A 12,189-nucleotide genomic window follows, 5' to 3' on the forward strand; every position below is an offset into this window, starting at 1 on the left:
AGAAAGGAGCCAGGAGTGGACAGAGGTGGGCAGAAGAAGCAGTCAATGGCAGAGCAGGCCTGAGTGACACTCTAAGCTGTTACTTGGGTGTCTGCTATGTTAGTGAGGTACAAGACTATCTTTAGTTCAATGTGCTGACCCTCAAACACTGGCCACATCCTACTGAGTAACAGAAACTTTGAAGCCTTCTGGTTTGGGGGGAGCAGCAAGAAGGTCCAGCAGGCAAAAGTGCTTGCTGAGCAAGTCGATCTGAGTTCCATAAAGGTGAAAGGAGAGAGAACCTACTCCATGAAGTTGTCCTCTACCTCGACATACTTGTCTTGGCATGTGCCTGAAAACACACACACACACACACACACACACAAGCTGCTTTTATTTTTTTAGGTTTTAAGACCCATTTGAGGGTGCAGGGGGTGGGGTATACAGCACACTGAAAGACGATACTTAGGACCCTGGCTTCAGTCCCCAAAACCTCAATTTAAAAAACCCCACAAAACCCTAAAATTATATTTATTATTATTTAAAATTATTTATTTATTTATTTATCTGCTTTTTGGGGGATTCTTTCTTTCTTTCTTTCTTTCTTTCTTTCTTTCTTTCTTTCTTTCTTTCTTTCTCAAGACAGGGTTTCTCTGTGTAGCCCTGGCTGTTCTGGACTTCCCTTGTAAACAGGCTGGCCTTGAACTCACAGCAACCTGCCTGCCTCTGCCTCCGAGTGCTGAGATTAAAGATGTGCACCACCATGCCTGGCGGTATTTAACGTTTCTATTCCTTTTTATTTTTTTTGAAAAAGAACAGCTTAGAAAAATTTGTACGTTGGTATCATGTAGTTCTAACGCGCAGCAACAAAACCGGAGGGGTTTACCCAGGCTCCACACGCCTCAAATCTGAGCACCCGGTTGGTGCCCTGATCATGATGCCGAATCTGAGTTAAATAGCATGTTACAGAGAGCCCCTCATCATGTGGCTCGCACTGTAATTCATTCTGGTTGAACTGGCCTGAAAGCACTCTGCATATGCACTGTGAGAGCGAGCAGGGCAGGCTGGAACCTGGAACCCGTGGAGGGGGAGGGGAGGACACGACACAGGGGGGGCATAATAATGACGTCAGTGGGCCAATAGGGCACTCCACTTGCATTGTTATTGTTGTTTTGTTTTGTTTTGATTTGGCTGAGATGAGGTCTCACTACGTAGCCCAAGTTTGCCTGGTACTCACTAGGTAGTCGAGGCTGGGTGAGAAACAGAGGCCTCCCCATACCAGCTTCCCGCGTGCCTATGTTTCAGGTATGTGACGTCCCACTCAGAAGGCATGCTCTGAGAAGCATGAGACTGCTGCGCCTATTGTGTGAACTCACAGGCAGAGTCATTCGGTATTATTACAAAAGCAAGTCTTCCATATATGTTAAAAAAAAAAAAAAAAGTGTTGCTATCTTAAAGAGGAACTAAGGCCCCTGTACGTCCTGCTATGGTAGCAGCACGTCTTTAAAATGGGCCATTAACTTTCAGGATTTTGAACAGCCAACACAGCTTGCCCTGGCCATATCTTACTACTACACACACAAACACACACACATACACACACACACACACACACACACACACACACACACACACACACCACTTCCACCTTTGTTTCTATTTCTCAATCTGGATCATCAGTCAGTTATTTGACAAAAGCCTTAAATCTCTACAGCGCTTATTCAAGACCTGGTTTCACCCTCCTGACCTCTCTAAGAGTCTCTGAAGGAGCATGTCCGCTCCACAGCGTGGCCTTGTGCTGTGGTGCCTGGCCACTATTAAAACTGTTTTTGTCTACCATGCCATAATTGTCTTCAAAAGGGCCTCCTCTGCACTGCAGGACTGTAAGTCTCTAGGCTTCTCCAGAGAGGGCAGGACACTATACAGACGCCTTTTGATGCTCACTAGTTTTTGTTTTAATTTCCATTTTCATGTCAGTTAAAAATCTCTTTATACCTGAGTAGGATAATTGTTTTCTTCTTACATGGTCCATAGATAAATGGGAGTAGTTAACTCGAAAGCTAACTCAAAAGGAGAAATCCAAAGGGTTAATTAGATGTCCATGCTATTGCAGGACATTCGATCAGCTTTGTTAGGCTCCCTACCTCAAGTCTCATTGCCCTCAGAAGAGCTTTTCACCTGTGCCCTGCATAGTCAGGAATAAGTATCAAGTATAAGCAACAATTTTCCTTTCCACTTAATATTTTTAATTTCGTAGTCCACCAACTAACGGCTTCGTTCCAATAAATGATTACCTACTATCTATAGCACTTTGCCAAATGCTGCAGGCAAACCTTCTTATGCAAGGCACCCTTGACTCTTATCTTTAAACAAGATAGGGTTGGAGCGGAGCCTGGATGGAGGTGAGGAAAAAGTGTAGGTAAATATTCAAACATAATGGATGCTTTTTATAAAGCAGAGTGGAAACGGGGCTAGAAGAGGCAATCAAAGTATTGCAGAAACTCAAAGGAGGTCAGTTACCTCTGTTTGGGGTCAAAAGATATCAAAGAAGAAGAGGGGAAGGTGAGCACACACGTCAGGAGTTTGGCCAGCAGAGATAAGGTAAGACCTACAAAATACGAGCGTCAAAGACAGTGCTGCATGCTTGCAGCGACTAATATACAGATGGAGAACCTTGACCATTGCCAGTGGCTTTAGGAGTAGAGTCCCATAGGCAGTAAAGAGAGGGGGATAAAATGGCTGACCCCCTCGGTGAAGTACACAGATGGATTTAGGGCACGGAGGGAGGCCTTGAGGCAAGAAAGAGTTGAGAGCCAGAAGAGATGGACAAACAGCATCCTTTCTGGAGCAGGCTGCATGTGTGCTTGTTAGGGCGGCCCGTGGGAGGCCGTGAAGGAGGTGCAGGGCAGGGATGCCAGCCAAGGGGGGGTGGTGAACCAGAGTGGCAAGAAGCAGCAGATGTATTTTAGTCACGTTAATTGGTACTGCGATTGGCTTGCCCAGATGGAGATACTCAAATCTCAATATGGAGTCGAAAACAAGCCTGAAAGGAGAGTAGACAGATAAGAGGCGTGGGGGCCCTAGAGCAGCAGCCTCTAGCTTCCCAAAGGGTCTTCTTGCCTTCTCAGTCTACATTTCCCCTCAGAAATCCTCCCTGTTCTTAGAGGAACATGTCTCTTTAAGAAGTGGGAGACGATAATACAGCGGGAGCTCAGCCACAGAACAGTCAGAAACATAGGAGTTGGCCAATTGTGTAGTGTCAGTGAAGGTGAAGGAAGAGAAAGGCTCACAAAAGCAGGGTCGGGGGCAACCCCTTGACCTGGTAAACCCAGCAGAGGTGCAAGGAAAGAACACTACTATCTAAGCAGAGACCTTCTGGTGCCTCTATAATCCTTCTGTCTCCTGCTAAGATGTCTGACTGACGTGGCAGTCAGGTGCTATTTTAATAGCATAGTGTTCTGCATCCTCGGGGAGTCGCTGATGTTAATGTTTTATTCCCAGCATTTTCCACCAATAAATGTGTGAATATATAAACAAATATATGAATAAAATTGTCAATGGTGATGAGGTAAAGAGTAGTTTCAGTGGAGAGGTGGGTGGCGTAGAAACCAAATTCCAATGTCTAAAATACATGAATAATCACACAGACACACATTCTTGTGTAAGGAAAAAGAAAGCATTGAAATTCTTACAGTTGATGGCTTTAATTGTAATGATTTTTAAAAATGAATTGCTATTGTGATCTTTAGATAGATAGTTTAGAGGACAAAATTCTGCTAAGAAAATAGTTGTTTATTTTGGATTGTTGGTTGGTCAGTGAGACTTCAGAGAGATTAAGATGGCAAGGAAAGGCCCCTACAGCTATCTATGAAAGTAAGATTAAAACAATATTATTATATTATTCACAGTCAACTGTGGTCCCAGGCTTTGTAAACCAGGGCTGTCAGAATGCTCAGAGATTTAGGAACCTGGAGATCTCCAGGCAGCCAGGTGAGACTAATCTGGAGAAGCTTTAGAAAGGAGATAAATTTAAGCTGTTTTGAAAGGAGACTATTCTAGTCAATTGACAAAGAGTCTTACAGGACAGGATTAGGTATTTTAATTTGATTACTTGTGATAATTTGGAGCTAGCCCAGCATTGTAAAAAGTCAAGACAGTTGTAAACATTCCCTGGAAGATGACTCATTTCCATAGCTCCTCCCTCTGCTGTACCCTGTAAGTCCCTGGACAACTCTGAAACACCCTGTTACCAAAGCTGTACCCTAGGCCAGTAAAACTCTGGGAGCAGGGTGGGGGTGGGGGAGAGTGGGGTGAGGCCCAGGCATTAGCAGTGCAGTCAAAATGGAATGCAGGGTGACTATCTCTGGGTGTAGGGCGAACTGTAAGCAGGTATGAAACAGGCTAGAATTAGAAAGGTTAGCAAAAAGGCTGGAAGTGGGGAGTCTGGCCTAGCTTTGTGTACAGAGATGAAAGAGTGAGGTGAAAGTATTCCTGAGGGAGCCTTGCTTGGACTGTGTGACGCTTGTCACTTGCAATTTTTCACAAAGCTATCCTCTAAGAACACTACAGTTCCTATGATGGATCACTTGGAAAAGGAGCAAAGAGGACGTTCTTTGCTAAAAATTCGGGGGTTCTTGCTGTTAGCGAAATTCTCTTATTTCTGTAATAGCCTATCTGGTCAAAGGGAACCACGTTATCATATAACCTTTTACTTATACACTTAAAAATTCTTATTTCACATTTCCGTATATGGGGGTTTTGCCTGCATTGCATGTATGAGTATCACGTATATTCCGGGTGCCCCAGAGGCCAGAAAAGGGTGTCAGATCACCTAGAACTGGAGATAAATGAGGGTGGTGGGAATCCAAGCCCAGCCCCGTGAAACAGCAGCGAGTGTTGCTGTCTATCACTGAGCTATCTCTCCAACCTCAGCTTTTATCTGTATTTGGGGGACGAGAAGAAAAGCTAACTAGAACTTTTTAAATTCTGACTTTTTTTTTTTTTTTTTTTTTTTGGTTGAGTTGCAACTAGGCTGTAGTGAAATTAATGATCCATTTAGCAGTTAAAAGTTTAGGTTAACCTTGAAGAAAGATGGAAGTCAGGCCATCAAGACACTGACGAGAAAGGTTCCACGCCAGGTTCAATCATAACCACCTCCCTCTCTGGGATGAAGCTTTGTAACAGGTGTGGGAAGAGGATGCGTGGTGTTTCAGGAACGATAGTCTTTCAGAAAGATGAGCTGACAAGCAAGTGTGGGGTTTTGCCGTTCAAATCAGATCATTTCCGATTGACTCTGGCATGTCTCACTTTTAAAGTCTAGAGGAAGGGCAGAATGCTATGAGGTGTGCTATTATTTATAATAAGAAGTTCTGCTTCATAGTATAACTGGTATAGGAGTGTTTGATGAAACACAGACCCTGACAGAAACTTCACTGTCAAGGGCTCCCAGGAAAAGAAGTGATTGAAGACAGTTATTGAAGTGAAATCATTTCTCTGATCCTAGGGATGAGCTTACAACAGCAATCAGCCTCTTCTCTATAACTGCTGTCAGTGTTTAGAGAAACGATTTGGAACAAGGAGTGAAATGAAATGTAACTTATTCCTGCTCTTAGACGCTGGGTCAGACACACAAGGACAGGCGTACTGGCCAGGGCTGGTCTTGGAGGTCTACATGTTGCGTGATTTGACAGGTAGACTCTCTGCTTCCTCCCCAAAACTCCCTCAGCTGATTTTATCCTGTTTGTAAGGACTGAAAGTAGAGTGTGGTGGGTTCATACATTGTTTCCATGAGACCTTTGAGAAAATAAAGGAACCAGCAAGATACCCAGAAATGACATCACTGCCTGCCCCATAGAGAGCAGCTCAGGGCAGGTACAATACTGGGTTAAAAAGGCTGTGGTGAGGTGGGTATCGGAAGGCCGACTATGTAAGAGTTTACAGATTTTGGGAGTGATGGGGGGGCGGTGGTTAGGGTGCTGCAGGAAGGGGCTACTGAGTATCCAGAAAAATAAGAAAAACCCAGAGTCCATGCCGTCCTCAGAGGTCTAAGTATGCTTTCCTTCTGCCTATGCCTTACCACACTACCCGGCTCCTAGCCCACTCCATCTCTTTTCCCCTGGCAGGCTTGGCTACAGGGTGCCACAATACCTACCCGAAATTACTCCGGGCTCCTTGGCACATTCAACTTCTCTTAATTGTTCCCAATTTCCTTTTCTCAGGTTTGTTGTTCCGGGAAAGAAGGTTCTAAATTAACGCTCTACAAAGTCCCTCTACATGTTGGTTTGCAAAATTAATGATCCTCATGGCAGAGCAAATTAATCTTTGATGCTTGGTTGACGCTAAAGACAAAACTCACTGGGGCCCTCTTAATACACCGAATCAGTGTGTTCCCCCCTCCCTTCCCTTCCATGCGGGCTACATCCACGGAGGAGGCAATGTATCATTTCGGATGTCCATCTCTGAATCTTGTTGTGGGTTTGTGGAGGGGCTGTGCAAGGTGCTCAGAAGCCAAAGGATGCTACATAGGGGAGCCACCAGATGTATGGTCACAGGAGAAGTTTTATTGGCACTTTCTACATCCCCTAAGGCGGCGTTGTTCCATTGAAAGAACAGGTAATACTTGCTTCAGTTTTAGGGAGAACATGACAGCACGTTCAAGAGCACACAGCACAGGTCTGAGAGCTCGCAGAGATCTCCAAGCGGATTGGAAGCTCTCGCACAGCCCTGCTGTGTTCTTAGCCAGAAGCGTCTGCTACACTGCACTTACTGCTCAGTTCCTTTCAGCTGAAAATTTAAAGCTACACCCCTTGTCAAAACGACACTTTTAATAGGGTACCCATCAACCATCACCCGACTCCGGCAGGGTCGCGGCCGGAGGCACCGCACTCCGCCTCCTTCCCGGTCTGGGAAGACCAGATGTTTGGGAGGGTCTAAGCTATGCCCGCTTCAGGATCCCGCCCGAGCCCGAGCCCTGGCGCTATGAAAGGAGCTAGTGTCCTTTCATTTGTCGGGTGTGACCCATACTCTCCGGTTGAGGCTTTGGGAGAAAATTAAGTCCCCCTCCAGGTCCACCTCCGAGCCAAGGGTATAAGAGCGGGGCGGGCGCGGACTCCGGGACGCCCGCGTGTCTCCTTTGTGCCATAGCGGCTCTCGGCCGGTTCCCGTTTCTCTCCTACAGATCGCAGCGGACGCCGAGCCAGGCCACGGAGGGCTACCCTAAGGGACCCGCCCGCGGAGCCCTCTGGCGGCAGCACCTGGCGGCCCGGCCACGGCCGAGGGGCGGGACGGGGCGGGGCGGGGGCTGGGGGGCGGGCAGCGGGGGAGGTGGGGGGGGGGACCTCCGCGCGCACTAGTCCGCGCGCACTAGTCCGCGCGCACCGCGACGTCCGGCGCACGCGCGAGGCCAGGAGGAGCGCGCCCCGGCGGTGGCGGCGGGAGCCGAGCGGCGGAGGGAGCCTGGCCGCGCGGGCCGGCGGGCAGCGGCGGCGCCTGGAGCCGGGCGGAGGGCGCGGCCGGCGGGGACGGCGGGAGCAGCCCGCCCGACCGCGTGCCCCGAGTCGGTAGATGGGGCTGCTCGGCGCCCGCGGCTGAGAAGAGGAGCGGCGGCGCGGAGGCGGCCGAGGTGCGAGCCGGTGAGTGGCGGCCCCACGCGGTGCGGTAACGGGCGGCTCGGGCGCCCCAAGCTCGGCGGCGCCACGCGGGCCCCGCCCCTGGCACCTGGGCGCAGGAGCCGCGCCGTGTCCCTTCCCCGCGCCCCTCGCCCCACGCGCGCCCCACGCGGGCCGCCCCTTCCGGGCGGGGCCGGCCGCCTCCCTCTGCGGTGCGGGGAGCGGAGCGGGCGGGTGGCTCTGACTGACACCTTTTGGGGGGCTCCGAGATTCCCGGGGAGGCTGCTTGCTGCAACTCCTGCTGCCACTTCCGAGCCACGAGGTTCCAGTTGTTTGGCCAAAGTAGCCGTGGGCGAGCACACGCCTCTGCGGGGGCGGTCGCCGCTGAGCGCGTGCTCTGCGAGCCTGGGCACATTTGGCTGGAAGCAGAAAGGTGCCTTGCCTTCTCTTCCCTTGTATTTTGGCCGGACGGCAGGCCTTAAGGGGGAGTAAACGGAAGATCCGACTGCGCGGTGACAGCTTGTGGATTGGTTGGGGTGTATTTTGTTTTTGTTTTTATTTTAATTTTTTTTCTTGCGGGGGGACTTTTTTTTTTTTTAAACACTTTATTGGGAGTTTATTCTTAAAGCTACCAGCTACCAGTTCCTGGGATCGCAGCTCGAGATAACATTCATTAAACTACCTTTTTCTGGGGCGAGCATTTGTGTAGGTGGGGAGGAGGGGGTGAGGAAGAGACTCAAGGCTGTCGGCAAGGCTCAGAAAATTCTCCGCATTACTCAAAAAGGAGCCGGTTAAGGTCAGGCTAGCCATGCTTTTTACTCTTTTCCTACGCCTCTGGGAATTCTTGGAATTTTACTTTAGCCTTCATGAATGGGGTTCCTTGTAATATAGCTGACAACATTCCGGGTGCATTAAATTGCTCTTCACTTGGAATATGACTTAGCAGCCATTTCTTCCCGTGTAGAATTTCTGACTATTTTATTATTATTAATTTTTTGGGCAAACTTACATATGTCTCATGTGGTAGGCGAGGTAATTCATCGTTAGCAAGGCTGAGGTAGTTTTGATTCGTGGATCAAAGAAGGCACCCGACATGGGCTGGGCTGTGCAGTTATGATAAACTACTAGGCCTGATTGTAGTTTTGTGTTCAGAGGCCTTATGACTCTGTAATAAATAACTTTGGGGGGTTGTTTTTATGTTGAGGTTATTATTTTGTTAAAGCTACGTCATATCAATTATTGCTTAAATACATATATTGCTCTTGAAGGCTCATGTTTCTTTTATTCTAAACTAGGGTTACATAATGCACAAATGTTAACACTTTGAATTGCTCTGTTTTGTCCTATGGAGGCTACAGGCTAGGTAGGAGGGTGTGTGTCTTTTGTAAATTATTTCAATGAATCCCATTTCTACCTTGAAATACATATATATATATATATATATATACATATATATATATAAATAAAATAAGTTTGGAGGTAAAAAATATTAAGCTGTTGGAGTTAAATCAGATAGCTCTATATAAGACAGTCCTTTTTTTTCCTCTTCAGGAAAACTGTTGGAGTTTTATGATTTTTCTCAAGTATTTGAGGGAGCAGTTTGCTCTTTTCCTGACACTGCCTTCAGGCTGAAATTGTGTCAGGAGGCTGCCCGCTTCTCCATCCTTCACCTTTAGGTTTGAGATTAAAAACAAAAGAGGAAACTAAGTCCTGCGACTGTAGGTAGCAGGTTTTTTATAACGCTTTAAGATGGTGTTGTTCGTTTGAATGTATCCTTTCCCTGTGTCAGCTTCAACGCTGAGTACCGGGGTGATGAGGAGAAGACAACAGATGTTTTCATTAAATGCTTTGCACCTTTGGTCATCTGAGCTTTGTCACAAGTGGGTAACATCAGCAAGCAAATCACCGCTGAGACACTTGCAAACAGTGTAGGGCTCATGTTAGTCCGAGACACAGGGGATTAAAACACCAAGAAAATAAATACTGAGAAAGGTAGGAAGATCCGTTTGTATTGTTTATGTGGTTTATAGTCAATGCAGATTGCTAGTGATTTAAAAAGTTAGGTATGTAGTAACACTGATAAATTCTCTCTTCCAGTGTATTTCATTTGATATGTAACTAAATTAGTATCAAAACTTGCCTTCAGCTGGGCGTGCGTCTTTAATCCCAGCACTGGGGAGGCAGGGGCAGGAGGTTCGCTGTGAGTTCGAGGCCAGCCTGGTCCACAAAGCGAGTCCAGGACAGCCGAGGCTACACAGAGAAACCCTGTCTCGATAAACCAAAAAAACAACAACAAAAAACTTGTCTTCAAGTAAATGTAGTTACTCACAAAGAATATGCTGATACTCAGGGACAGTCGAACAGATTTGAAAGTACTCAACTATTTTGATACAATCAATCCCCAGAAAATTTTGTAGAGAAAAATTATTGTAGTTTTGTTTTACTGTTCCGTTCTTTTTTTTTTTTTTCTTCCAACAGTAGTTCACTGGTTATAATCATCAAATCTTAAATCATGGACGATCTCTCTACTTTTGTGGTACTAGTATTTGATTACGTTTTTCTCTAATTAGGCATCAGCTTTGCCTAGAATATTTTTGGTTAGATTAAAAGCAGCGTCAGCGGTTATCCAACACTTGGCTGTTTTTTTGTTTGTGACCACTGGGGGGAGCCTTTGCAGTTCATCTCAACGGGATTCCTGCTCTGCATGCACTGGCTGCTAATCATCCTGGGCACTTGGCCAGACTGCTAGAGACCGTGCTAAGGAGGGTGCGTTCAGAGCCAATGACTTCCCCTTTAATTCGCACCCCACTCGCAAGTACCTCTCCTCACAGACTGCTATTAACAGTGTACTTTCTGGACTGCTGTTAAATGGGCAGACCAACCATGAACCCTAAGATTCATGAATGCATTACAGATTTCAGAGATCGGACTTTACCGGTGTTGATCTTCGAATTACTTTGTTAACGTACACAGATATCAGTCGTCTTGAGGGATCTGGAGAGATCATCACCCTTGTGAAGTATACTAATTCCAAACCTTTTAAAGCAGATTTGTCTCTTTAAAAAAAAACTTTTAGAGGAGGAGATCTCAAAGCATCCCTTGTGGCTAAATTTGTGTTCATTACCCTACAGAAGAAAAGATGGTCTTCTGGCAGTCATGGAGATTAATTTAAAAATCTATACCTTTTGACCGTTAAATTGTGATTTTTTTTTTCTTATCCAGTAAAATAAAGTCAGATTTTTACATGTTCTTTTCTGATAATATTTAACCTTGTTATGGCCATCTCAGAAAGTGAGCTCAGTTAAACAAAGTAAAATGCATTTTTAATAGTTTAGAAAGAAGTTAACTTTTATGACCTTCCTTAATTATGGTAAAATAACTCCGAGACCTTCCTCAAATCTTTTTCATGGTACATTCATTCACATAATGACTAACAATTTGGAGTACTTCCCATCTTTAAATTGCCCCTTTAGGAGGAATGGGAGGATACAAGGGATGGGATAACAATTGAGATGTAATATGAATAAATTAATAAAATATATTTTAAAAAATTAAAAAAAATAAATTGCCCCCTTTCCCCTTTAAGATGATTTTGCTTTTGTCCTGAAATTCCTTTTTCCTTTCCTTTTAAAAAAGATGCGTTTATTTTGTATGTGTGTGTGGGTACCTGAATGTATGTCTGTGTGCCTCACATATGTCTTGCCCATGGAGGCTAGGAGAGGCCATTGGATCCCCCGAAAGTGGATTTACAGGTGGTTGTGAGCTACTCCTCATGGGTGCTGAGAACTACACTCCAGTCCTGGAAGAGAAGCAAGTGCTCTTAAGTACTGAGCCATCTCTCCAGCCCCTCTTCTCTCTTTTAAGTGTAACATACCAGAAGAGACATTTTCTGCTTATTGAAAAGTGTTTATTTGTTGCAAGGTTCCACTGGCACTTGAGTGTAGTTTAACATACCTGGAGATGGTGACTTCAAACGGTACTACCTGTTGGAGTCATCCTAGATGAAGGCAGAGTGACAGTCGAAGACACGACAGTGAGTGTGTTTCTGTTTGTGTGTTTCGTGTTTTAGCTTTTCAGATTCTTTCCACTATTTGCTAGCTCCTGCATGTGACCTGACCCTGACACCTTGTCATCCTCAGCCTTTTCTTTTAGACTCCTTGTTAGGAACAACCTTGATCGGTTCCTTACATCTGTCCCTGTCGCTGGAACCCACTGACACTGCGGGCTCTGTTGCTGCTGTAGGCAGAGCGTCCCTTTCTGTTGCTCCCAGTAGAAGATGTGCTCGCCAGCAGCTTCTGTGTTTTCACAGTACCGCCCAGACGACTAGAGACAGAAATCAATATTGACTTCTTCCCTGTTTGACAGACTAGCTTACATTACTGGAACTTGGTTGTACTTACGGTAACCATGTACAGTCCCAGTAGGCACCCCACGCGAAGATCTGTGCTCAGTCACTCCAAAAGCAGTTTTATCTTTACCTTTTAATTTGGTCTTTAGTTCTAAAGATCTGAAAAGCAATTGTCTAGGAATATACAAAACAGTTACACATAATGAGAAGAATTTACAGTTTGTTTAAGAAAGGTATATGTGTGAAGGAATCAGT

General features: G+C 45.9%; 1 protein-coding gene across 4 annotated transcripts in view; it reads left to right on the forward strand.

Annotated features, from left to right (window-relative positions):
- The first annotated feature begins 7,457 nt into the window (after positions 1-7,457).
- Positions 7,458-12,189, forward strand: part of Pals2 (protein associated with LIN7 2, MAGUK p55 family member) — an 89,210-nt gene continuing 84,478 nt past the window's right edge. For 2 of the 4 annotated variants that reach the window (XM_051152395.1, XM_051152399.1), the window contains exon 1: positions 7,458-7,610. The gene's annotated coding sequence lies outside the window, so the exon portion shown is untranslated. Of the gene's footprint in view, positions 7,611-7,861; positions 8,020-12,189 lie in introns of those variants that run through there. The other 2 variants (XM_051152398.1, XM_051152396.1) reach the window with 2 other exon arrangements.

This window comes from Acomys russatus, chromosome 10, assembly GCF_903995435.1.
Source record: "Acomys russatus chromosome 10, mAcoRus1.1, whole genome shotgun sequence".
Classification (NCBI taxonomy): domain Eukaryota; kingdom Metazoa; phylum Chordata; class Mammalia; order Rodentia; family Muridae; genus Acomys; species Acomys russatus.